Genomic DNA, 17,221 nt, shown 5'->3' with positions numbered 1-17,221 from the left:
AATCATCAAATATACAGTTGAAACCAGATATTTACAAACTCTTCAGATAAAAACAAACACTTTTTAATTGTAACATCAAATCAGACTAAATGTTTATTTTTTTTGATTGATAAATATATTATTTATCAATAACAATATTTGTTAACTTTAAGAGTAAAGAGAGAAACTATCTGTATTTCTTAATTGTAAATGACACCAAATTGTATTCAAACTTGAGCCACACTTATGGAGCTCCACAATCCTTTTCCTGGTGTTTTGGTTGATATCTCTTGATTTTCCCATGTCACAGAAACAGGCTCTGTGTTTTGCCTTATATGCATCCACAGCTGTGCCACCTGTTTACTCACATGGACTCTACTAACCTATCAGAAGCTTCTTCAGCTCAGAATCGAATCGTCTGCAGTTTTCTTATTAATTAACAATAAACTTAGTGTATATGTGCTCCTAAATATGATGAAAGTGATAAAAATAGCTCTGTCTCTCTTTATTCTGACATTTAACTAATTCAAAAGATATTTCAATATTTATTTATTTATTTATTTATTTTTTCTCAAATCTCTTTATTTGGTTTTCCAGTGTTCTTTATCATAAAGGCTACTAAGATTCAAATATAAATGATTGCATATATACAATAGGAAAAAACAAAGTAAAAACAAAACAAAACAACAACAACAAAAAAGGCAACAACAAACAACGTTGGACAGAGGATGCTATTTATCGAACTACCAATAAGGCTCAGTGACCATTTATATCTGTACAGTATTGAAGAAATCTATAAAAGGTTGCCAGGTTGAATGGAATTCCTCCAACCTCCCCTTTAGTAGGAGTTTAATTCTTTCCAGCTGCAAGTGTCTCAATACATCTTGTATTAACGCTGATGTGGTAGGAGGCACCTTTTGTTTCCAGTTTAATAGAATCAAACGGCGTGCCAGCAGCGTCACAAAACGTATCACATTATTTTGGGTGGCTGATAGGTCTACAACAACCGGCTTCACTCCAAATAAAGCACAGATTGGGTCTGGCTTAAGTGTTTTTTTTAGAATTTTAGACAAGATATGAAAGACATTATTCCAATATGTTGTTATACAGGGACAAGTCCAAAACATATGTGCCAGTGAAGCAGGTTGCTGTTTACATCTTTTGCAGGACGAGTTTACGTTGGGGAACATTTTTGACAGTTTCAACTTTGATAAATGGAGTCTATGTAGCACTTTAAACTGTAAGAGTCCATGACGAATGCAAACAGAGGAAGAGTGTACATTTTCCTGGGCTTTTTTCCATTGATTGTCTGTAATTCTCGTACCAAGGTCACGCTGCCAGGCCTCTTTCAGATAGTCAAGTGTGACAGTTCCATCCAGTTGTGACAAAGCGTTGTGAATTTTTGTTATTAGTCCTTTCTTGAGTGGATCAAACTGAAATAAGTTATCTAAGGCAGAGTCTGGGGGCCGACCTGGAAAAGATGGAAAAAGCTTCCCTACAAAGCTTCTGATCTGTAAGTATTTGAAAAAGTCATTACTGTGCAAGTCAAATTTTCTAGCAGTTGCCGGAATGTGGGAAAAACCTTGTTGATGAATAAATCCTTTATTGAGTGCAGCCCCTTGTGGTTCCATTGGAGAAATGAAATGTTTGAGAGTGATGGTGCGAATGATGCGTTATTCATGAGTGGAGTTAGTATGGAAGCTTCCTTCCACCCGAAATGTTTCCTTATCTGTGTCCAGATTTTAATTGTATGAGAGACTACAGGATTTTTAAAGTCATGTTTAGGGATAGGGAGAGCTGAATAGATCATAGCTTCTAATGAGGAGGGGTAGCAGCTTTCATTCTCCATCGTTGTCCAGTCGGCCCCCTTAGTCCGCAACCAAAACGACATGGAACGAACATTACATGACCAATAATACAGACGGAAGCATGGTAACCCCATCCCTCCCTGACATGTCGGTCTCTGCAGGTAGCTTTTCTTGATCCTTGGATTCTTTCTGTTCCATATGAAATAGGATATTAAGGAGTCTAATTTATTAAAAAAGGCTTTATTAATCACAATAGGGATACACTGAAATAAAAATAAGAATTTGGGAAGAATATTCATTCTAACAATGTTTATCCTCCCTGCTGGTGAAATTGGTAGATTAATCCATTTGTCTATGTTATTTTTGGTTTCATCATATAGTTTAGAGAGATTGTGTTTAAATAAACCACAATAATCCTGAGTGACATTTATTCCAAGATATTGGAACTGTTTAGAAACCCGGAATGGCAAGGTACTGAAACAACTTGGGTTACCTATTGCTTTAGAGTTGTCATGGTCCTGAGTCTGAGGACTCAGTGTTTTGTGTTCCTTATGCTTTTGTTCATTCCGAGTGTGTATTCTGTTGTGATTTTGCCATTTGTTAGGTTTTCTGTTCTCTGCCTGCCTGCTCCCACTTCTCTGTGTTCCCTCTGTCTGTCCATGGTGTTATTGTGTCTGCTCATGAGTCTGCCTGTCAAGTTCAGTGTCCTGTCTGGTTCTCTGTGTCTGTTAGTTTCCTGTTTTATTCTGAAAGTTCATATCACATGTCAGTGTGTTCAGTTTTACCTCTCCCCTGTCTCGTTATGTCCATTAGTTCCAGCTGTGTCCCCTCCTGTGTGCCATTTCCTGATTACCTGGTGTGTGTATTTATAGTTGGTGTCTGCTTCTCGTGGCGTCGTCTGTATTTCTCTGTGAACCTCCCGTGTAGTCTGCACTGTTCCATGTTTCTTCGTGTCTCTCTGCTCCTCGCTTCCTGTCCTCCATTTTTGCATTAGGTTTCCCAGTTTAGGTTTATGTTCGGTTCTGCCCACACCTTGGTTTTGTGCACTGTAAATAAAACCCACTTGCACCTCCGCCATTGTCTGCTATTGGATCCTCCTTTCTCACCCTCCACATGACTGCCACCCCAGCCGTGACAGAACGACAAATTAAGAGTGTAATATCTTTATTAAGCTGTTATTTATTAATGCATACATAATAATGTGCTCAGTGACATAAAGGTCCCCTTTCCAGAGTTTGTGTGCTGCGTAGCTTTTTTCTCTTTGTTTTAGTTGTTTTGTTTTTCCATCTTCTATTCACAACCCAGTGTTTAAAATGTTTAAAAGGTTAAATAATATGCTTATTTAATAATGTTCTACAAAGAGGTCAATGTGTTTGGGATCTTATTAGATCTCTCAGAAAAGCTGTCAGAGAAAAATGTTTTTTCTTTCATAATAACAGCTTAATGTTAAACCGCTGAGTCCATCTAAAACATGTTTGTGCATCAGGACCAACCTGATACATAGAGTTCTGCTGGAGGATGTTGCTTAGTGGCAAAACATTGGTCTGATTGAGCTTTTTGGTTGTTCAGAACTCACTCAGTCTTTGGAGTTAGTTTTTAGGACATCCTGATAATAATGAACTACATTAGTCCAGCCTAGAAGCAATAATAATATTACTTTAAGATAATAATAACAATAATATTTCAGGTTGTTAGAGATTTACAGTTATCAAACAGTTAGGTGAATAAACAACACTGAGACACTTGGAGACAGTTAACGTGCTGCACGGGTGAGAGCTCAGAGAGAGACTCACTCACACCGAGCTGCAGTAGTTTGTCTTTATTTATAGTAAGCAGGGTGAAACAAGCATAGCAGTTTCCTTTAATTTTGCATATATGTGTGTGTGTGTGTGTGTGTGTGTGTGTGTGTGTGTGTGTGTGTGTGTGTGTGTGTGTGTGTGTGTGTGTGTGTGTTAATCTCTCGCGGTAAATGTCACAGGGTGAACTTCCTGTTTCTAGAGACAGAGCGAGTAGTACATTTTGTTCTTTTCCTATTAAGAGTAAAATATGAACATATACTTTAATGTATATAAAGTATGTTTGCTTGGTATGTAAACCAAGCAAACAAATCAGGAAGAGGAATCATTGATCAATGACTGCTGAACATAAACCTTATAAAAGCGTTTCTTCCTTAACACAGCTGAATACCTCATGAAGTTCCTCAACAGAGTGCCAAGAGTGTGCAAAGCAGTGATCAAAGCAAAGGTTGACTATTTAAAAAAATATAACATAAACATAACCAAACATATTTATTTATAGTTATTTCATTCTTTTTTCTTTACTACAAAATTACACATGTGTTCATTTAGAGTTTTGGTGCCTTCAGTAACAATCTACAAAATAAAGAAGTAAAAATAAAGTAAAAAGAAGTAAAAATGAAAAGCTGTGTCCAAACTGTGTGTATTATGTAGAAACGTCTCCACTAGTTTCACATAAGCATGATCTCACAAAATAATTTTTTAATCCAGCAGACCTGACGTTATTTTGTCCCTCCAAAGCGTAAAACACAACAAAATCATCCTGATTCCTCACAGGATTGTGGCATAATATTACACAGAATCTGACACCTCAGCTCTATAGAAGATGGATGGACTAAGCAAATTTAGTCCATCCATCTTCCTCTGCTTATCCAGGGACTGTCACTAACCAAATTTTTAAGCAGGAGAAAAAATAGCACTTGTAAGGACATGAAAAGCTTTATCGACAAAAACAAGGCACCCTGCCCCTGTAATCTTTTATTTACAATATTGTATTTGGTTAAAATGTTCTGATGGTTCAAATATTTTATATTATTTAGTTGTTGCAAAATAATGTGTGTGCCAGTCTCCAATGAGACATTTACAAGTGTGTAACAATATACTATGTCTATATACACTCAACAAAAATATAAACGCAACACCTTTGTTACTGCTCCCATTCCCCATGGGATGGACGTAGAGACCTAAAATTCATTCCAGATACACAATATAACCATCCCTCCCAAACAGTGGTCACAAATCAGTCCAAATGTGTGGTAGTGGGCACATCTGCCATATTGAGATAATCCATCCCACCTCACAGGTGTGCCACATCAGGATGCTGATCTGACATCATGAGTAGTGCACAGGTGTACCTCAGACTGCCCACAACAAAAGGCCACCCTGTAGTTTCTGACACTTTGCATGTTTAGCATGAGGCTAAAATTCCCCCTCAGTGGGTCACTGGTGACCTCCTGGATGTTCAGAGGTTCATTAAATCCAACATGACTAAAAACTCAAATGTCAAAGGAAATAAACAAAATATTTAAAGTCAATCATTCTGATCATAATTGTACTTTGACCTTTAACCTCTCTGCTCTGTGTTGTTTCCTCTTTCAGACCCAAAGATCATCACAGCTGAGTCTGGACAGAACGCCACTCTGACATGTCGAGCTCCAAACAACACAGTTACAGTTTTAAACTGGACAAGATCTGACCTGAAGCCAGAATATGTGCTTTTGTACCAGCATGGTCCCTCTGATTCAACACACCAGCATCCATCTTTTAAGAACCGTGTGGATCTGCAGGACACACAGATGAAGGGTGGAGACGTGTCTTTGATTCTGAAGAACGTGACGATTAATGACACTGGAACATACGAGTGTCATGTGTTCATGAATGAAACAAGGTCATGGATGAACATCAGCTTCGTATACCTGGTTGTTCCTCCAGGTGAGTGAGTAGAGTTGAGTGTGTGTGTATCAGAGGTGAAGCTGCTTCCTGGTTGTTGATGTTTGTTTGTTGTATGGATGAGCTGGTGGATGTCAGAGGTAGACAGATGTTTCTCCAGCTGTTGTCTTTGTGGCTGGTAGTCTAGAGTTGACTTGTTCTTACTTATTATCAGCACATGTTGTTGTTCTGTGGAAGCTAACATCTTGTAGTTTCTGACACTTTGCATGTTTAGCATGAGGCTAAAATTCCCCCTCAGTGGGTCACTGGTGACCTGCTGGATGTTCAGAGGTTCATTAAATCCAACATGACTAAAAACTCAAATATCAAAGGAAATAAACAAAATATTTAAAGTCAATCATTCTGATCATAATTGTACTTTGACCTTTAACCTCTCTGCTCTGTGTTGTTTCCTCTTTCAGACCCAAAGATCATCACAGCTGAGTCTGGACAGAACGCCACTCTGACATGTCGAGCTCCAAACAACACAGTTACAGTTTTAAACTGGACAAGATCTGACCTGAAGCCAGAATATGTGCTTTTGTACCAGCATGGTCCCTCTGATTCAACACACCAGCATCCATCTTTTAAGAACCGTGTGGATCTGCAGGACAGACAGATGAAGGGTGGAGACGTGTCTTTGATTCTGAAGAACGTGACGATTAATGACGCTGGAACATACGAGTGTTGTGTGTTCATGAATGAAACAGACTCATTGAAGATTCCCAGCATCATCCACCTGGCTGTTGATCCTCCAGGTGAGTGAGTAGAGTTGAGTGTGTGTGTGATCAGAGGTGAAGCTGCTTCCTGGTTGTTGATGTGTGTTTGTTGTATGGATGAGCTGGTGGATGTCAGAGGTAGACAGATGTTTCCAGCTGTTGTCTTTGTGGCTGGTAGTCTAGAGTTGACTTGTTCTTACTTATTATCAGCACATGTTGTTGTTCTGTGGAAGCTAACATCTTGTAGTTTCTGACACTTTGCATGTTTAGCATGAGGCTAAAATTCCCCCTCAGTGGGTCACTGGTGACCTCCTGGATGTTCAGAGGTTCATTAAATCCAACATGACTAAAAACTCAAATGTCAAAGGAAATAAACAAAATATTTAAAGTCAATCATTCTGATCATAGTTGTACTTTGACCTTTAACCTCTCTGCTCTGTGTTGTTTCCTCTTTCAGAGCCAAAGATCATCAGAGCTGAGTCTGGACAGGACGTCACTCTGACATGTCGAGTTCCAACCAAGAAGATCAGAAGTGTAGTATGGAGCAGAACTGACAAGCCAGGATTTGTGCTTTTGTACCAGGCTGGTCGCTTTGTTACAGATCACCAGCATCCATCTTTTAAGAACCGGGTGGATCTGCAGGAAAGACAGATGAAGTATGGAGACGTGTCTTTGATTCTGAAGGATGTGAGGATCAATGACACTGGAACATACATGTGTCGTGTCCTCAATGAAAGAACCAGCTCATTGAAGATCATCAGTATCGTCTACTTGAGTGTTCCTCCAGGTGAGTGAGTAGAGTTGAGTGTGTGATCAGAGGTAAATGGCCTGTATTTATATAGCGCTTTACTAGTCCCTAAGGACCCCAAAACGCTTTTCACATCCAGTCATCCACACATTCACACACTGGTGATGGCAGCTACATTGTAGCCACAGCCACCCTGGGGCGCACTGACAGAGGCGAGGCTGCTGGACACTGGCGCCACCGGGCCCTCTGACCACCACCAATAGGCAACGGGTGAAGTGTCTTGCCCAAGGACACAACAACCGAGACTGTCGGAGCCGGGGCTCGAACCGGCAACCTTCCGATTACAAGGCGAACTCCCAACTCTTGAGCCACGATCTCCCCAGAGGTGAAGCTGCTTCCTGGTTGTTGATGTGTGTTTGTTGTATGGATGAGCTGGTGGATGTCAGAGGTAGACAGATGTTTCCAGCTGTTGTCTTTGTGGCTGGTAGTCTAGAGTTGTAGAGCAGCATTGTTTGGTTAGAGCAGAAACAAAGACATTTATGAATCCGTCTCTTCTTTTCTTGCTCTCTAACTCGTCTGTAAACATGAAACTTAGATTACACAGGAAACACGTGATCTCACCCAAAGAACAGTCGCCGTCCTGCTTTGAAACAACCAGAACAAAACAAAAGCACGTTTGCACTATTCCAGCACGGCTGGAGCACACACTGGCTGATGTGACAATTCATGGATATAATTTCCAATCTTTCTTTAGCTCCCACTACATCTTTAAATGGTAAATGGCCTGTATTTATATAGCGCTTTACTAGTCCCTAAGGACTCCAAAGCGCTTTACATATCCAGTCATCCACCCATTCACACACACATTCACACACTGGTGATGGCAGCTACATTGTAGCCACAGCCACCCTGGGGCGCACTGACAGAGGCGAGGCTGCCGGACACTGGCGCCACCGGGCCCTCTGACCACCACCAGTAGGCAACGGGTGAAGTGTCTTGCCCAAGGACACAACGACCGAGACTGTCCAAGCCGGGGCTCGAACCGGCAACCTTCCAATTACAAGGCGAACTCCCAACTCTTGAGCCACGATCGCCCACAACAACCATGTGGGGTCAGGGGTCATGTTTGGCTTGAGACTTTTGAAAAGTAAATCATCATGTGTTTGAAAACGTGCTTCTTTAGCATCAGGCTAAAACTCTGCTGTACCTGTGATCTGGTCAATGGTCACAGCTCTCTGTCCCATCCAACCAAGTTACCCTTTATATATATGAAGTGCATCAAACCGCATGAATGGAGACGAGCGTCTGACTGACTGCTGGAGTCCAGCATCCACCCACACTCAGATGGCCTCCATCAGTTTTCTTTAGCACAGATGTGTCCTGCTCACTCTGGAGTCAGTGTTATCATCCTCATCTGTGACAATGTGAGACTCCAGCTGAGCTAGTTTGTTATTTATTAATTCACTGACTTCTATTATGTCCTGATAGTTTAACCGTAGAGTTTAATCCATGTGTAGCTGAGCAGACTCGCTGCTCCCTGCATGTTGTTGCTGTTACAGAGAGAGGATGGCTGCTGTCACTCTGTCAGGTTTAGATCAAATCAAACTAAGCTGGCAGTTTATCTGAATACAGGCAGTGCTTATTGTAAAGTATATACAGTGGGGCAAAAAAGTATTTAGTCAGCCACCGATTGTGCAAGTTCCCCCACTTAAAATGATGACAGAGGTCAGTAATTTGCACCAGAGGTACAATTCAACTGTGAGAGACAGAATGTGAAAAAAAAATCCATGAATTCACATGGTAGGATTTGTAAAGAATTTATTCGTAAATCAGGGTGGAAAATAAGTATTTGGTCACCTCAAACATGGAAAATCTCTGGCTCTCACAGGCCTGTAACGTCTTCTGTAAGACGCTTTTCTGTCCCCCACTCGTTACCTGTATGAATGGCACCTGTTTGAACTCATCATCTGTATAAAAGACACCTGTCCACAGCCTCAAACAGTCAGACTCCAAACTCCGCCATGGCCAAGACCAAAGAGCTTTCGAAGGACACCAGGAAAAGTATTGTAGACCTGCACCAGACTGGGAAGAGTGAATCTACAATAGGCAAGCAGCTTGGTGTGAAAAAATCAACTGTGGGAGCAATCATCAGAAAATGGAAGACATACAAGACCACTGATAATCTCCCACGATCTGGGGCTCCACGCAAGATCTCATCCCGTGGGGTCAAAATGATCATGAGAACGGTGAGCAAAGATCCCAGAACCACACGGGGGGACCTGGTGAATGAGCTGCAGAGAGCTGGGACCAAAGTAACAAAGGTCACCATCAGTAACACACTACAACGGCAGGGAATCAAATCCCGCAGTGCCAGACGTGTTCCGCTGCTGAAGCCAGTGCATGTCCAGGCCCGTCTGAAGTTTGCCAGAGAGCACATGGATGATACAGCAGAGGATTGGGAGAATGTCATGTGGTCAGATGAAACCAAAGTAGAACTTTTTGGTATAAACTCAACTCGTTGTGTTTGGAGGAAGAAGAATACTGAGTTGCATCCCAAGAACACCATACCTACTGTGAAGCATGGGGGTGGAAACATCATGCTATGGGGCTGTTTTTCTGCCAAGGGGACAGGACGACTGATCCGTGTTAAGGACCGAATGAATGGGGCCATGTATCGTGAGATTTTGAGCCAAAACCTCCTTCCATCAGTGAGAACTTTGAAGATGAAACGAGGCTGGGTCTTCCAACATGACAATGATCCAAAACACACCGCCCGGGCAACAAAGGAGTGGCTCCGTAAGAAGCATTTGAAAGTCCTGGAGTGGCCTCGCCAGTCTCCAGACCTCAACCCCATAGAAAATCTGTGGCGGGAGTTGAAAGTCCGTGTTGCTCGGCGACAGCCCCAAAACATCACTGCTCTCGAGAAGATCTGCATGGAGGAATGGGCCAAAATACCAGCTACTGTGTGTGCAAACCTGGTAAAGACCTATAGTAAACGTTTGACCTCTGTTATTGCCAACAAAGGTTATGTTACAAAGTATTGAGTTGTATTTTTGTTATTGACCAAATACTTATTTTCCACCCTGATTTACGAATAAATTCTTTACAAATCCTACCAGGTGAATTCATGGATTTTTTTTTCACATTCTGTCTCTCACAGTTGAAGTGTACCTCTGGTGCAAATTACTGACCTATGTCATCATTTTAGGTGGGGGAACTTGCACAATCGGTGGCTGACTAAATACTTTTTTGCCCCACTGTATCTTTACTGCAGCTGTGTTAAAAACATGGCTGCCCTCTCGCTGTAATGAGACCAGCTGAGCAGAGTTACTGATCTGTAAGCAGTTTCCAAACTCCTGAGACTGATCACAGTGTGGCTTTGAACCTCTCATGCTGAAATCATCAGTATCTCTGTGACCAGCTGTGATAAACTGCTGATAAATGAACACATTATCTTTGTGCTATAAACTTACCTGCCAGAGCAAATACATAACAGCCACAATACACAGTTGGTCTGTGTAACAACTGTAAAAAACTATTGTAAGGAGCTGGACCTCTTCAAGTTTGTTTAAAACGTTTAATCCGAGAAGCTTCTTCAGTTCTAAGAGCAACTGGTGGATCTCCCAGATTTTTAAGCCCTATGGGAGTGTCCCCCAGGAGGGTCATGGAGCACCTGTTGATCCTATTGATCCCACCATTCTGATGGACATAGAAGAGCCACCTCCACAGGATAAAGGACACTCTTTCGAGGATGCTAATGTTCACATTTTGGACAGAGAGGACAGATGGTTTTAAAGAGGAGTGAAAGAAGCCATCTACGTCCACTGTGAGCGACCATCGTTGATCATCAGGGGGGTCCTTTTGTCCCTCTTGGGGGGGAAACTCCCACAGAGCTTGAATCTGAATCACAGGTTCAGATGTTTCAGCCTCATAATAAACAAACACAGGTTCAGAGAGTCGAGGATTTGACCTTCCAAAAGTCTCAGACATGTTTTAACGAACTCTCAGTCTGCAAATTATAAAGATCAGCTGGATCAGTTTTAGTCATATTTAGTCAGATCATCCGTTTCCTTTGTTAAATTAAGAAAAATCCACCAGTATTTTCTCACTTTATACATATTGTGAATAGTTTGTATTAATCTGTTGTCCTGAACTAGAAGAGGAAACAGATTCTGTTCTGTTCTCCACTCATCACCTACCTGACAGCTGACACCTCACACCTGTTTCTCACCTGCAGGTCACACAGGAGGAGACACAGAGGAGGGAGAGAAGGAGGATGGAGGGAAGAAGGACGGAGGGAAGGAGGACGGAGGGAAGAAGGACGGAGGGAAGGAGGACGGAGGGAAGGAGGATGAAGGGAAGAAGGATGGGGGGAAGGAGGATGGGGGGAAGGAGGACGGAGGGAAGAAGGACGGAGGGAAGGAGGATGAAGGGAAGAAGGATGGGGGGAAGGAGGACGGAGGGAAGAAGGACGGAGGGAAGGAGGATGGGGGGAAGGAGGACGGAGGGAAGGAGGACGGAGGGAAGGAGGATGGAGGGAAGAAGGACGGGGGGAAGACGGACGGAGGGAAGGAGGACGAAGGGAAGAAGGATGGGGGGAAGGAGGACGAAGGGAAGAAGGATGGGGGGAAGGAGGACGGAGGGAAGGAGGATGGGGGGAAGGAGGACGGAGGGAAGGAGGATGAAGGGAAGAAGGATGGGGGGAAGGAGGACGGAGGGAAGGAGGACGGAGGGAAGAAGGACGGAGGGAAGGAGGATGGAGGGAAGAAGGATGGAGGGAAGGAGGACGGAGGGAAGGAGGATGGAGGGAAGGAGGACGAAGGGAAGAAGGACGGGGGGAAGGAGGATGAAGGGAAGAAGGATGGGGGGAAGGAGGATGGAGGGAAGAAGGACGGAGGGAAGGAGGACGGGGGGAAGGAGGACGGAGGGAAGGAGGATGGGGGGAAGGAGGACGGAGGGAAGGAGGATGGGGGGAAGAAGGATGGAGGGAAGGAGGATGAAGGGAAGAAGGACGGGGGGAAGGAGGATGGAGGGAAGAAGGACAGAGGGAAGGAGGATGGGGGGAAGAAGGACAGAGGGAAGGAGGATGGGGGGAAGAAGGACGGAGGGAAGGAGGACGGTGGGAAGAAGGACGGAGGGAAGAAGGACGGACGGAAGAAGGACGGAGGGAAGGAGGACGGAGGGAAGAAGGATGGAGGGAAGGAGGATGGAGGGAAGAAGGATGGAGGGAAGGAGGATGGAGGGAAGAAGGATGGAGGGAAGGAGGATGGAGGGAAGAAGGACGGAGGGAAGGAGGACGGAGGGAAGGAGGAGGGAGGGAAGGAGGACGGAGGGAAGAAGGACGGAGGGAAGGAGGATGGAGGGAAGAAGGATGGAGGGAAGGAGGATGGAGGGAAGGAGGAGGGAGGGAAGAAGGATGGAGGGAAGGAGGATGGAGGGAAGGAGGATGGGGGGAAGAAGGACGGAGGGAAGGAGGACGGAGGGAAGGAGGAGGGAGGGAAGGAGGACGGAGGGAAGAAGGACGGAGGGAAGAAGGACGGAGGGAAGGAGGATGGAGGGAAGAAGGATGGAGGGAAGGAGGATGGAGGGAAGGAGGATGAAGGGAAGGAGGATGGAGGGAAGGAGGATGGAAGGAAGGATGAAGGGAAGGAGGATGAAGGGAAGGAGGATGGAAGGAAGGATGAAGGGAAGGAGGATGGAAGGAAGGATGAAGGGAAGGAGGATGGAGGGAAGAAGGATGGAGGGAAGGAGGATGAAGGGAAGGAGGACGGATCTGTTCGACTGATAGTTGGTCTGTCAGTTTCTGCTGTGCTTCTTGTTGTTGTTGCTCTTCTTATTAATCTGATCTGCAGAAAATATGAGAGGGGTTTTAGCACAACAAAACAAAACCTGAGAAAAAAACGTAAGAAAACAATTGAAAGGTCTGCAAAGTATTCAAAGCTGAATAATGCTGAGACTGACTTTCCATGAAGTCACTGTTACCCAGCGCGACGAAAAACATGATCAAGGACAGAAAGAAACTGATGATGCCCCATGTGACTTTTCCTCCTCAAGCCCAGCCCACTGGGAGACAGCTTGTTTTTGTGTTTGTGGTGTTTTGCTCGGCTGTGCCCTTTTTAACACTGTTGTGTTTAACTTTGTTTTTTTTATATCTCTGGAAATAAAAGTTTGGTTTGTAAAGAAAATGATAATGAGTGAAATCAGTCTGTCTGTCTACATTTATGAAGAAAACAGTGATCAAAAACTCAAATATTTACTCAATAAACTGAAAAAATGTTAAGATTTAACATTCCTGTGAATCACTAAACTAAGATGTATAACCACTGTTTTTGAAAACTGCTTCACATCTGTGCTGCATGGAGTCGACCAACTTGTGGCAGCTGTAAACAGATATACCAGCCCAGGAGGATTTGACAACCTTCCACAATTCCTCTGCGTTTCTTGGTTTTGCCTCAGAAACACCATTTTTGATGTCACAAGTTTTCTATTGGATTAAGGTCCGGGCACTCTGCTGGCCACTCCATGACCCTAATTTTATTGGTCTGGAACCAAGATGCTGCTCACTTACTGGTGTGTTTGGGGTCGTTGTGATGTTTAAACACCCATTTCATGGGCATTTCCTCTTCAGCATAAGGCAGCGTGACCTCTCCAAGTATTTCGATATAAGCAAATTGATCCCTGATATGAGATAAGTGGGCCCGACACCATAGTAAGAGAAACAGACCCCATCATGATGCTTGCACTGCCATGCTTCACAGTCTTCAGAGAGTACTGTGGCTTGAATTCAGTGTTTGGGGGTCTGAGGGCTCAGGGCCGTCCTGTTGTCATGGTATCAAGTGCATGATGACTCTCTGCACACACTCTGAGTCCTTATGCACATTTTCTATAAGTCCTCATCAGAGGAATGCAGCTCATCTAAATATCTGTAAAAAAGTTTTTGTTAATGCAAAGAAATTTCTTTTTAAAAATTTCTGTAAATACTGAAAAACAAAACAGGAACTTTCTGTCATTTCTCTGTTACTTCATTCATTTGGTTTTGTATGAGTGGTCATGGCAGAGACGTTCCTCCTTCACATTCTCCAAAAATGTCCATTGGGCCGATTTGGACTCTTTGCCAGCCTGATTCTGGGCCCCGGGCCTTATGTTTGACACCCCTGCACTCAACTCTTTATAGCTCTGAAAACTAATTTAAGAACAACAAAAAAACCCTCAGAAAATAAAGTAACTGACAGAAATTTTAAATATGAGCATAATTCCACCAAAGAGGCTTTTTATTTTCAGGCTCTGGTTGTTTGAGGCTGTCAGACGCTCAGTTATTGACGATGATGCTTGAATTCAAACAGACAGACAACATGAAAGATGAGGAAATCCCTGAGCACTGTGCAGAGGACTCTGAGGATCCTCAGCGTCACTGTGACACGTGCCTGTATGTGCACATCTTTACTTTTAATAAGATGTTTCAACATGCAGACGTGAATCTAACACAGTAACAGCTGCCTTTGTTTCAGATCCAGCTCATTCCAGTTCACTGACAAAGTTTTGGTGCTGCGATAACGACTCTGAGCCGATGAAGCTCTGATGACTCTGATAACATCTCCCTCCCAGTAATAACCTCCCAGCAGCAACTATGACAGACACGTCTCCTGACAGTGACACTCTTACAGATACACATTCAAGACTCAAGAGCTTTATTGTCAGTACAGCAGTAGACACAGTATACAGCTTACCACATGGTGCATTTATAAGTATGCAAAAGATATCTCTCTCCAAGAGATATAAAACTCAAAATTACAAATACATAACATACTAAACTTTGTGATGCGGCTGCTGCTGCTCCACATGTTAGTAAATCTGACCCTAAATCTTCCTGCTTCTCTTAGAGCACACAGGTAACGGCTGCCCTGAGCATGAAGGTGTGTCTGCAACATGATGAAGCTCGTCTAGAGCAATGATTACAATCTGCTCCGGGGCAGCTGGAGAGTCCTGTTTGCTGTTTGCCTCCTTTAGAAAATATAATAAGAGCCAGAAACTTCTTCTCAACACAAAATAGTCTTTGAATGTGTTTTATCTTATTTTCTAGGGTCCATTAGAGTGACCGTGGATACAAAGTGATGTTAGTGGAGAATTAAAGGTTTTAGTAAAACGTGTGAAGGTTGACAGTTTGATTACAGCTGCTCAAACTGATTTCCTGTTCTTTGTATGTTTGTCACACTTATTAAATGTTTCAGATCAGGATGATGTAGCTTTGGATTTGTTCCCTTAATAACAAACATCTTCATTTACAAACTTCAGTTTGTTTTCTTTGTTTAATATTTTAATGTGTTTGATCTGAAACATTTAAGTGTGACAAACATACGAAAACCAGGAAACCAGGAAGGAAACAAACTCTGTTTCACTCTGTTTGTTTCCATCTTATGTTCTTATATGTTGTTTGTTTGAAACTTGTGATCAGTATTTTAAAGTTTTTAAACTGAACTCAGACACAAACTACAAACTGGTCAGACATTGAAATGAATTGTTCCTCTGAGTATCTGAACCTGCTGTTGTGTTGCTTTTGTGTGCTGCTGTCACTGATGGCTGCTGCTGTGACAACAGACACACAAACAGTTTGATGTCATCAGAAATCCCTCTGCATACACTGAGAGAAAAGCTGCTTTACTTTCACACTCCAACACTGTTATTATGTCCTGCAGTCTGAGTGTAAAACAACACTGCCCCCGTGAGGTCAAACTGGAGCATTGCACATGATAATTCACATCCAGCAAACGTCTTGGACCTTCACACACATCTGACCCTGATTTAGTGGAGACTTTAGAAATTTCAGTGTTTCTAAAGTCTACCTCCTTTTTTGTGATAGTTTGTAATGAATCGGGACACAGCTGGGACACGCTGGTTATTGATTTCACTGTTTAAAGCTTTAAACAGATTAGAGAGACAGTCCAGGCAGATGGGATCACGTGGTGAGTGAAATAAATACAGAGGTGGTCACCTCTGTATTTATTTCACTCACCACATGACTTCTTCAGTCTCAGCTGACTGCAGGTTTCCTCAATCTTATAAACAGAACATTTGCATAATGACTGAAAGCAGCCCACTGAAGGAAGAATGGGCTGGGAGGTCAGAGATCAGTGGGCTTTGGTCAGTGGTTGTTGATCATGACCTGACAGATCTGTATCCTGTGTGTGCACCCACTGTGGGCCTTTCCTGTGCTTAGTGTCAGCCTGAGCTCCATGCAGGCCTCAAAGGCCAAGCAATTCAAAAGCTTCACCAAAACAAGGCACCACTCAAATAGCTGGACCCAGGCTCGCCGCCCTTATGGAGGAAAACATAGAAGATGATCTCTGTGAGTTATTTTTACTGTCATATTATAAAATGTGATGTTCTAGCATCATGTTATTCTTCTTAAGCCTTTGAAAAGCTTCCTCTGTGTCCATTAAACTGATGACTTTAGTGCTGCTGTCTACTTGTTACATTTAGTACTGTTTAATTTTCAACCTAGGAAGATCTGTAAGAAGGACTCACAATATAACATAATACTGTAAGATTACTTACAGGTAAAATACTCAGATTGTACTTAGATAAAAGTATGTAATCACAGACTCGCCCAGCCCGACTGCCTTGAAGTTCAGGTGTCTTCACTGCCTCCTCTGATAAGAGCTGGAGACCTGAGTAGGTTCGTCACCCATCAGCAGCAGATCACCTCTCGATCGGGCACGTTTTCATCTGGGAGGGTTTCAGAGCTCACTGCCCTCGGCGTCGCTGCTGGAACAACCAAGTTTTGCTATTGAATCTTTGACCTGCTGATCTCACAGAGGCAGGAGACCCAGAACATCCATGCCAGCTTCAGTTTATGCTCTGTCCTGTCATCCAATCAGATTTGCATGTAATACACTGATATTCAGCCCCAGCCTGGTGTTCTCTCCATCTCTGACCTTTCACACAATTTAAACTAACAAACTTTCTCTTTAAAACTGTTTGTCAATCACAATTTACTCGATTTATTATTATTCTATCACATATTTATATCAGTCATAATGAACTCAGTATGATCTGAGCTGTAAACCTGTATTGATCATCACAAACCTTTATAGCGCTTCAGAGCAGCTCCTTCAGTGGATGCAGCACCCACGATGTGGGACGGAGAGATTTCCTCCCCTCTGCTGTCAGACTCCACCACAAAGACTTTGCAGCTGATCAAACACACACATGTGCAATAGGACTAAGTGTAACACTCTTTTTCTG

At 43.0% G+C, this 17,221-nt stretch overlaps 2 pseudogenes; both read left to right on the top strand.

The window, feature by feature from the left end:
• Positions 1–5,523, top strand: part of LOC113017816 (neural cell adhesion molecule 2-like) — a 75,144-nt pseudogene extending 69,621 nt beyond the window's left edge.
• A 1,152-nt stretch (positions 5,524–6,675) lies between these two features.
• LOC113017823 (hemicentin-2-like) overlaps positions 6,676–17,221 on the top strand; it is a 129,307-nt pseudogene continuing 118,761 nt past the window's right edge.

Source organism: Astatotilapia calliptera, unplaced genomic scaffold, assembly GCF_900246225.1.
Source record: "Astatotilapia calliptera unplaced genomic scaffold, fAstCal1.2 U_scaffold_21, whole genome shotgun sequence".
Classification (NCBI taxonomy): Eukaryota; Metazoa; Chordata; class Actinopteri; order Cichliformes; family Cichlidae; genus Astatotilapia; species Astatotilapia calliptera.
The sequence above is the reverse complement of the archived record's forward strand: the minus strand, read 5'-3'. Positions and strand labels throughout refer to the sequence as shown.